Source organism: Oreochromis niloticus, linkage group LG4 (genome assembly GCF_001858045.2).
Source record: "Oreochromis niloticus isolate F11D_XX linkage group LG4, O_niloticus_UMD_NMBU, whole genome shotgun sequence".
Taxonomy (NCBI): Eukaryota; Metazoa; Chordata; class Actinopteri; order Cichliformes; family Cichlidae; genus Oreochromis; species Oreochromis niloticus.
Genome location: NC_031969.2, coordinates 13,607,761 through 13,618,472, shown reverse-complemented (window position 1 = coordinate 13,618,472; position 10,712 = coordinate 13,607,761).

Sequence of the window (10,712 nt, the reverse complement as noted above, 5' to 3'; positions counted from 1 at the left end):
CAGTGAAGCCGATAACTAAGAAAGAAAAGGATCTTAATGAATCAGTCAAACCTTTGGTGACTGACTCGTTTGGCAATCTCACTAAGTCTAAGGTGCAGAAGGATTTAACAAAAACAGTGTTTTACTGCTTCTAGTTCAACAATAAAACACAGACGACCTAATTAAACTCAAAAAATGAATAAGTTAGAGACACAACACTTGTGTTCAACTGAGTCTAAAGCCTGCTGAAAATGTAACTTTCATATAGATTATTAAAAACCCAAGCAGCTGTTTAGCATAACAGCTCCAGGGCTCTACTCTAGGGTAATCGCAACTTTTGACCTTTCCAAACCCACGAAACGTGTAGACTCGATAACCTCAGGACCCCCAACGAAGAGCCTGCCAACACATCAGTGTTTAGTAACTTTGGGGGTCTTAACATGGGTGGTGTGTACGCCTCCTTGGAGAACAGCTCCTCTTGCCTAAGCGATGACAGAGCACATTAATTGTGCCTTTCAACACTTCCTGGCTGCCTCCCTTATTTTGGCTTAGATCCAACCTCTGCAGCTCTTGGCTTGCTGCCTTTGCCATAGAGTAAAGGTTACACTTTCCTCTCCAATCATATTGAAATTAGCACCGATATTCACCAGTGTTCAGAGGCGGCCCTGACAACGATAATAAAAGTAGGACTGTTTTTCATAGGATCACTTACAAGGAATACTTTGACTAATCTATGCATTTAGACTGGACTGGACTCCAAGTACAGATTCAGTTTTGCTGTTCAGATGCTGTCACTAAACCCAAGTGATATTGTCATCCACAGGTGATTCTTCCTAACAGTAGAATGTGGAGAATCACATAAAATTTCTTGTGAAAGGCATTCAAATCAAGGATTTAGCTATTGTAAACAGCTGGATTTGGTTTATTTTCTAAACTATTTGTGTCCGTTCTGATTTTTGTGGGATTCATGGTATATTATTTTGAGAGTGAGATATAATTTATATTGTGTCCCTTGAGTACAGGGACACCTAGTGCTTCTGAGTCCAGCATTTTGTATCTTTATAAGAGTTGAGCAATAAAACTGTCTTTTTGAGTTTACGTTTTTGTCTCTAGAGTCCTGTGATTGGGTCCACCGTCCATCTACGTCACAAAACAGCCAAACCTTGACAATTTGCCCTTTTTTGTTGACACGTTTAAGACAGAGCCTTCAGCTTTTAGGCTCCCCTCCAGTGGAACATGCTCGCAGTTTGGGTTCAGGAGGTCTATAGGCTCAGGCTGCTGAGACTTCCCTTGATGCAGTTTCTTGTTCACTCACCTCTTTTCACTCCCCGTGTGTTTATAATGCCACTACTACATGTCATTAATGACATGCCTTTTTTTCTCTTCTTCTTTTTCCTCTCAGCCCACAGAAAGTCAAGGTGGAGAGCTGTTTCTCCCTGAATCTGGTTATGATGAAGGTCTCTTCCTGTTAAAACAGAGTTCTTCCTTCCCACTGTCACCAAATGCTGCTCATAGGTGATTGTGTGTGTTTTCTCTCTAATGTTGTAGGGTCTTGTTGTGAACTGGTGCTATGTAAATAAAACTGAGTTGAAAATTGAATTAAACCTCCATGGTGCAGAGAAGAAAAATACACACTGTTATAAATATTGTTAGTAACATCAGCGATCTTGCCTGTAAATCTGATATGACATTATTCCATCTCCTCTTCATCATCAATCGGCCTCCTGCTCTCATTTTCCTTATTTGAAATGCCCCTCCCGATTCTTCTCTCTCTCTCTCTCTTTCTCTCTCTCTGTCTCTCTATCTATCTCTGTCTCTCACACTCTCCCTCTTGGCAGTCTGCCTTGGCTTTATCCACAGGCATCTTATGACAGAAGCCGGCACAACAGGAATATTTTTCATGAAGATGCCACGGTCCCTACACCCTCTGGGAGTTATGCCAGGGGCTGTTTTCCATAATCAGGTCAATCAAAAAACAGCCACTGCAAAGCCCTCCATGCCTTACATCCACCCCTCGCACACTGCTTGTGGAGTGGACTGAGGAGGTCTGCTCTGTGTGTGAGTACTCAGCACCAAGGCAAGCAGAGAAAGAGGCAACACAGGTGTCCTCTCCTAAGATGACAGAGCGGGTGCACCATGAAGCAGAAAAGCTGATTTTTTTTAACCCCAAATACAAGAAAATTAACAGTAATTGTCAAGTGAGAAATGTTATGCATGCAAAGCAGAAATTATATGAAAAATAAAATCTTATAGAAAAGGAAAAGTGGGACACAGTCATAATGTGCTGGAGAACCCAGTATGCAGTTCTGAAATGTGATGTTAGCAAAGAGTGAAGTTAACTGTAACATAAGTCGGATCAGCTGTTTTTCTGGAGGTAGAATGGCTCGTTTACCAATCAAAAGGTCAGTGGTTGCATGACAAAGTATCCTTAGGCAAGTTGCTGAAAAGTACTTAGTCACAGAAAACCCCACCTGTATGAATGTGTGTGTAAATGACTGAATTAGGCTTGTAGTAAGAAAGCACTTTCAGTGTTCATATTGAGTAGAAAAGCATAAGCACATAAGCACCAGTTCATTTACCATTTAACATGAGTGATGAATGATATTGCTACCCTTGTAACAGTCATACTGATTTACTTTATAAAGGTGTATTCAATGTTTTTTTGTGATTTTGTTTCATTGTGACACTCATGTAAAAAAGTTTTGCACAGGACTCGGTGCTGTCCTGTGAAAACGAAATCTTTCACATCATTGTGGAGGAATTTTGGACCATTTATCTTTATCTGCACTGCATTGCTTTAGTTCATTGACTGTTGTGGGCGTTTGGTTATACACAGCTCTTTTAAGGTCTCATCAAAGCATTTCAGTCAGACTGAGGCCTGGACTTTGACTGGGTCATTGCAGCACATTGGTTCCTTTATTTTTCAGCAATTCTGTTGTAGATTTGCTGCTATGCTTGCGGTGATTATCCTGTTGCATGATCCAGTTTGGGCCATGTTTTAGCTGTCAGACAGATGGCCTCACATTTGATTCCTATACAGAGGAGTTCATGGCTGACTCAATGACTGCCAGCTGCTCAGGTCCTGTGACTGCAAAAGAAGCTCAATGTAGTCACTGATTTTAGTCCTTGATTTTTTTTCACCAGTTTTCCTTAAAGGGTGAATTGGGGTGAATTTGCTGGGATGTCCACTCCTGGTAAGATTGTGGCACACCTGAATGCTCCAGATGAGCAAACAGCAGTGCGCTGATGATCAGTTAATCAGCCGCATTTGATTAGCAGCACCTGGCTGCTACTTGCCCTATTAATTCCTGTCCAAGCAGTAAAGGTGTCATTAGTTTTTCATATGACTCTATGTGCAACAACATTAATAAAAAAGGGTAACAGCAAAAGTGAATAAATGGATTTTCTAGTCAAGGTAATCTGGCTTTAGTCTACACTTGATAGTTTCAGTATTCAAAACACACAAATTCATTCAGCTTATCCTTTAAAACAACTGAAGGTCATGTTTTTCTCCCATGTGCTGTACAAATAAATGAATAAGCCTTTTTGTCTTTATTATCGTTTTCTAAAGCTCCGTGATGACAATTTGCAAAGGGATGGACTGGACAGAGTTGCTCAAGGATGCACAAGGGAAGCTTTAAAAGGTGACTCTGCAAAAAAAATCTTTCAAAGGACTTAACACTCAGCACAAAAACGCAAGGACGACTGGAAAGCTTAAAAGCACACTGATTGTGTTACATTAGCCTCAACTGCTAGCACATCAGAAACAGCTTCCACTATTTTAGACAGATGTTTGACCATTGCCACTGATACAATAACAATGAATAATTCAGCATGCTGGAGAGTACTCTCTACTAGATGCTAGAAGAAAAATGGCGCATGATAAAGTTATTGAACTTTAATGGACAAGCATAAGGTTAAAGAAATGCTGCTTTAGGATAAGAGTGGGAGGTAAAGGCTGGAAAGGCACACAGGTGAAGCAAAAGGTAAAGATTAACAGGGACTGAGGCTACAAGCGTGATGCAGGGACTGGGGCAAAAAAAGTGTCAGAGGGTAGCTTTGAATTTCCTCAATAATGTGGTTGTTAATTAAGCCAAGTCAACATAACCTGTGTGGGGTAACCTTTGGTAACCTGGCACCAATAAAAAATAAAAAATAAATACCACAAAAAAAGAAGAAACAAAAATTAGGTATATTACAGCTAATGATTTTCTTCATTAGATGGTGTTTCCTCAGTTGGATCACTGAATGCAGTAATTACAGGTGTAAAAATCAATAATTTTATTCTCCCTGTTAGGATTAAGTGGTAACTTTCGGGCTGCTCTTGCTTGTAATGTCAACCGCTCATACTAGTTAAACTTGTTTATACTTGTAGGTGATGATTACACCGTAGACAGTGTAACAAATAGATGTAAATTCTCAGACTGAAAAGTGAAGCCCATGTGGAGCCTGCAAATCTTTAAGCCGGCAATCTCTTTAAAGCGCACCAGAAGATGGTACCCATGGTTGCAAAAACACGCCTGGACAAGTGACCAAAAAACAGTGTTGTTGTTGTTTTTTTAAAGTGTTATTACATATTAATCATTACTTTTCATTAATTACTTATTAGAGAAAGCATTCAGTATATTACTTTCATTTTACTCTGTAACAAGACCTAAAATGAGGTGTCATATTATTATCCAACAACTAGCCATAATCTAACATTATTACCTATAATGATTGAGGCTACAGTCACCCACACTGACACACATTATGTTAATGAACACACACATGTAATCTTTCTTTTAGTGTTTATGTATGAACACAAAACCAACAACAACATGCAAAATTGAAATCTAGTTAAAAGAGACTTCAAAATGATCGCCACCATGCTACAATGCTGCAATCCTGAGGCTCATCACTGCCTTTGTTAACTGTTGAAGTTCAGGCTTCAGCTGCCGGGCTCATCCAGGCACACTCAGTGTTATCATTCTGGGTTCGCTAGCTTTGTATTAGCATGCTGTCTGTGCAGATGCTTGCAAAGAGCCAAAGTTGTGTTAGCGGTACAATATGGCTGATTTTATCCTGGACACAGTTTCCACTTTACCGTGGTTCAGGGGGTTGGGACGCTCATCTTATAACTGGAAGGTTGCCGGTTTGATCCCCAGCTCTGTCTGTCCTGGTCGTTGTGTCCTAGGGCAAGACACTTCACCCTACCGCCTACTGGTGTTGGCCAGAGGGGCCGATGGCGCGATATGGCAGCCTTGCTTCTGTCAGTCTGCCCCAGGGCAGCTGCGGCTACAACTGTGGTTTGCCTACATCAGTGCGTGAATGTGAGAGTGAATGAACAGTGGAACTGTAAAGTGCTTTGAGTGTCTAGAAAAGCGCTATATAAATGCAATCCATCATTATTATTGTTATTATTACCATCAAACACTTGCAGTAACAGGTTACTTTGGAATGCATTTCACCCAGCATTGCAGCTAACTTGTCTGCTATTTTGGCTGTATGACAATAATAGTGACTGTGTAAAATAAAAATTAACAAGACCCAAGTCACAATAAGCTAGAAACTCTCTAACAACTAACCAAGTGATAGTACCACTATTCCCTGATTGGCTGCTGGAGGTTGATGGCATTTGCTGGGAAAATGATTGCTGAAGCCTCAGTCACACAAGCCTACAGACCATTCAGTGACCTGTTGCTAGGGAGAAAGTTTTCCCAAACACTGACAAATACTCTCTGAGCTGTAATGAAACTGTGAAAAGTGTGACACAAGTTTGCACCATGTGAAAGATGCTGGCTGCAGTGCTGAGGCTTTTACTTTGAAGGCAAACCTGTATTATAGTTTTTCAAGTTTTCCAACAATTCATTTAACAGTTAGCACATGAGTAATATCGGCAACCGTGGAAATGTGCTAGCAACCAGAGCAATCGTTGGGAGGTTTTTGATGCAGCAATTTCTTTGCAACCCACTTTTACTCAGTGAGAGCCAGAAACCTGCAGGAACCACTGCCAACCTGTTGGAGAAAACAGGTTTCCCTAGCAACTAGTGGTTGTATCACATCCCTCATCTTTTCATGGCAACTACATCCATTTTTCATACCATCTATTGTGTTAGGGTAACCAGAATTTTCAAGCAGGCTTTTGTGTTGTTGCAGTAGAAAATAAGTTATGTCTCATCCTGCTGTCCTCCATTCTTCTTGAGTGCTATTACGTTCAAAGCTGTCATGAGACTCACAAATATGAGACTTAACAGCATCACAGTCCAAAGGTTTGACTTGCCTATAACATACTTTATCATATAAGAGATGTTTTATACACAATGAAGTTGGTGCACTCCGACTGCCTTATGCTTAAAGTTAAAATATTAATTGTTAGGTATGTGAAACCTGTGAAAATGAACTGATCATTTAATTTCACTTAAGCTAAAAGTGGTGCCCCCATTAAACATTAATAATTCTGATTTCACAATACTGAATGTACCTGCAGTACTGCTCACTCAGAAAGAGACACAAACATATCAGCAAATATAAAAATGTAGTGCTAAGCAACATCAGTAAAAAAAATGGACTGAAGAAGAGCCAGAAGATTAGAGGACAGAGAAAGACCAGAAAGGCTACAGGATGAATGACGATGAGTGGTTGGAAGATGTGTTGCTACTACAAGCCTTCAGTCCTGTTGAAATGTAAGAGCGCACTGTCTCAAGGATATTACACACAGCAGAATTGACAGAATTTTTTAAAAATGTGAGTTTTAAAGTTGATGTAGGGAGATTGGTCTTGGTTTCACAAAACATCAGTAGCATGTGTTGTAATAATATGCTTAGAGGTGTGGCCAGTAGAAACAAAAATCCTTCTCCTAATTAGATGCAGGGTGGATATGATACTACCAGAGGAAAGTGAGTGAAAAAACACCAAAAAAGAGAAGAAAATCTAAGAATCCATCTAACACAAAGATTAAATGATAGAAGTCCTCTTTCACTGTGATGAAAGCCAACAACTGACTGATTCACAGCAGCAGGGTGACGCTTTAGACATATCTGAATTGTAGTTGCCTTGGCATATTTAATTGAAAAGGAGACATCTCCAGTGATGTCACTTTTTGAAATTCTTGCCTACTTGCTTTTGTTCACCTTCAAGCAGCACTCCTACAGATTTTACTTTACAAAAACAGACAGCAAACACAGAGATCCTTTTCACTGCTGCATCATATGCCCCTGGCCTCAGGATGGTGCAGACGGCAATGAACAAGCCACTACTGAGGGTGTGCCTGAAATACAAGCAGATCAATTAAGAATATCAGTAAAAAATACAAAACTGGAAAGAAAGTAAACAAACAAATATTATAATTAAAAAACAGATCCCTCAGTTGTCCCCATTGTGACATATGTGTGCACAACAATTTCAGTAATCAGACCTGATGATAAGGGTCATCAGCTGTTTCGGTTCTCTTTGTGTACAATTACTGTTTATGTTATTTGCAGGGTTGTTTATAAGTGAGACAATCTGCTTTTTCAGAAGCTGCTAACAAGAAAAAGAAATATTATATAATAATATATTTCACTATATTAATTAATGGAAATAATATACATCATAATTAAGTGCCTTTATATGACAAGGTGAAGCTAATATTTACCTATAGCACTGACCCACTGAAACGTCATCTAACAAGGAGAGATTAGGCACAATCAAGTTCTAAGGTTTTACAAATCAGGACATATTAAAAAATACTGAGTCCACCTTACAAATGAAAAAAGTCCTCACTTCCTTTTACATTTAGGTAAATACAGCATCTCAGATGATTAAAAAAGCCAAAATGTAGGACCAGCGTGTGAAAAACTAAGTACTTTGCATAAATCAAAGGCTTGAATTTTAATGCTTTCCACTTATGAATAAACTTTCTCAGTGTAGAAAGATGGAGTCAAATAGCCTTTTATAGACCGATAGGCAGCAACAATGGCTTCTCTAAGGTCACTGCTGATATCTTTCCTCATTGGCGTTGTGTTAGCACACATCTGACCTGCAAATGAACACAATTTCTGCTTTCATAGAGGTGCTCACACTTGCCGATGATCAAAGAATCAAGCGCATTTGATTGGCAGCACCTGGCTGCTACTTACCCTGTTACATCCTATGGAAACAGTAAGGGTGAACTAAGATTTCACTCACTGCTTATGAGTGTTGGCTTACCTTTTGTTAAATAAATTACATAGTATAATATGTGATGTTTTGATCCTGTTAGATTGTGTTTTCCCTAATTTAACCTGTTAAAAACCTGTGTAAATGTGTAAAAAAGAAAAGCGTCTGGACTTCTTTAAGTTTCCTTGAAGACGTTTCACCTCTCATCCGAGAAGCTTCTTCAGTTCTAAGAGCAATTGGTGGAGAGTCGCAGATTTTAAGCCCTATGGGAGTGACCCCAAGAGGGTCAGGGATCCCCTATTGATCGGTGTGTGGGTGTGGGTCACAATCAGCCGAGGTTTCTAGGGTGACCTGGATGACTGAGAACCTTCAAAGACAGAAAGAAGGTGTCCTTTCTCTTTACCTATATTCTACATGCATATTAATGCATTTATTTTGCAAACTATTGTTTTCTACTCAAGAGTTATATCCTGTAAGAATATGTGTACATTATATTTCAAAAAATGTAGGAACTGCAATTTTTTCAACCAGTTCTAAACAGCTTTTTTAAAATTGACGTGTCAATTAATGTTCATAATAAAACACTGACTGCTGACCACGAGAGGACCTTAGATCAGGGGTGCACATAAGTGGTCTGCATGTGCTGTCAAAATAAAAGACGCACACCAGATAAGAAGTTGCAAAACAACCAAACGGGACAGGTTAAAAAAAAAAAAAAAAGAAGAAGTTGCAACGCGCATTTGCGTACATAAGATTTTCTGGAGGAGGACAGACATTTGTTTAGAACTCTTAAAGATTTCGAAGGAGCAAGCTCCTTTAAGCAAATGTCAGAAGGAGTCCGAACCGCAAAAGAAGCGCGTATTCTCGGAAAAGTGGTGCAGAATATGCCGTGAAAATCCCACTCTAGCGGACAAAAACAGTGCCTTTTATATGTACGCAAACGCGCGTTGCAACTTCTTATCTGGTCGCGTCTTTTATTTTGACAGCGCATGCGCACCTGCGGACCTGCCTTAGATCACTCTCACACAAACAACAGGTTACTGGCTCATTGAACAAAGCAAATCCAGGTGTAAATGAACTGCAGTATAACCCACTTTATCCAATATTTTCATCATCATTCGTTAGCTGCTTCTTTTAATTTAAGCAATGTCAAATAACATGACAATATTATGTTAGGGATCAAGGTAATGAATGTAAAAAAAACCCCAAACAATATTGAAATTACTGCTGTACTAAAACGAGAGAATTTTGGATTCTAATGAGTTTAAACATGGATTGGCAGAGCAGTGAAAATGAGGAAATGGCAGATGGCTACATTGGCAGAATACTGGCTACTGCATTAACATTATGAGGAAGCCGGAAACAACTGCAGCCCTTTACATATTACATTTTCACACATGTTTGCATGGCCACAATCACAGCTCATGTGGTCTGCAGCTACATTTTGTGAGGAGGTGCACATTAGGCTGTGGGGGATTGGATATTCATTTGGAATAACACATTTACGACACATTAGAATAACTCAAATGAAGTCCACCATGTGTTTAAGAAAACAGATTTCTATGACAGCTTGTGGGTATTTTGTACAGAAAGTACTTTGTGTGGAACTTACTTGTAGAATGTTACATGTTATAAAAGGCCTCATTAAAGACTTTGAACACTTGTTGGAGCACATATGTTTTCACATAAATCTGTGACGATTTAATTACTAGAGCCACCTCCAGCTTGTTAACTACGCTGCTGCTTATACAATAGTTGCCACACTGGGGAGAATAAGACTGGAAAGTTATGTGAGTCTTTTTTTGACAGGTAGACTAGAATAGTACAGTCATCTCTTTCACCTGGAAGAAAACATTCCTCTGGCAATGACTGTCCCATCTTTCCTCTATTCTGCAGCACAGCACTGCAGCACTAGGCAGGTTCACATACCAAGTCCCTATGGCACACTTAATGAGCAACCTGCACATTGTAGGTGTATGTGTGTGTATGTTTTTGTGTGTGACAACTTCAACTTTTTACAACTCGCCTCCTCTTCCAGCCCTTCTGCATATTTACTGGCTGCTTTCCCACAACCCACATTGTCATCGTGTCGGCTCAAAAACTGTTCTCTTGAAAACGTGACAGGGAGAGTCGGATTAAAACTTAATGACTTTTTATTGTAGTTTGTTTATGAATTTACTCTAGACTTACTAAAATTTCTCAAATTAATTGTAATTAAAACTGTAATAGGACTTAAAATGGGTATCAGAAATTGACTGGAATTTAACTATGTTCATTTAATAGTCTGTAGACAATAGTCTGATGTCAAAGATATTATATTATGCAATAGTTATCACCCATGAACTGAAAAATAATGACAATTAAGGAAATACCTGATCAGGGAGGTGAACATACTGGATCACTGTTGACTATTTTAAAATATGCACTAGCTCACTGACCACCTAATGCCTACATACAACAGAAAAATAAGCTTTTCTAAACCTGCTGCAAGGACATTAAAGCTGTGGGCCAGTGAGGCACCTGATGCTCAGTTGTGCTTAGACTATACTGACTGAGATGTATTCAGGACTGCTACCAACAGTCTGGATAAGTACACAGAGGCTCTGCACAGAATA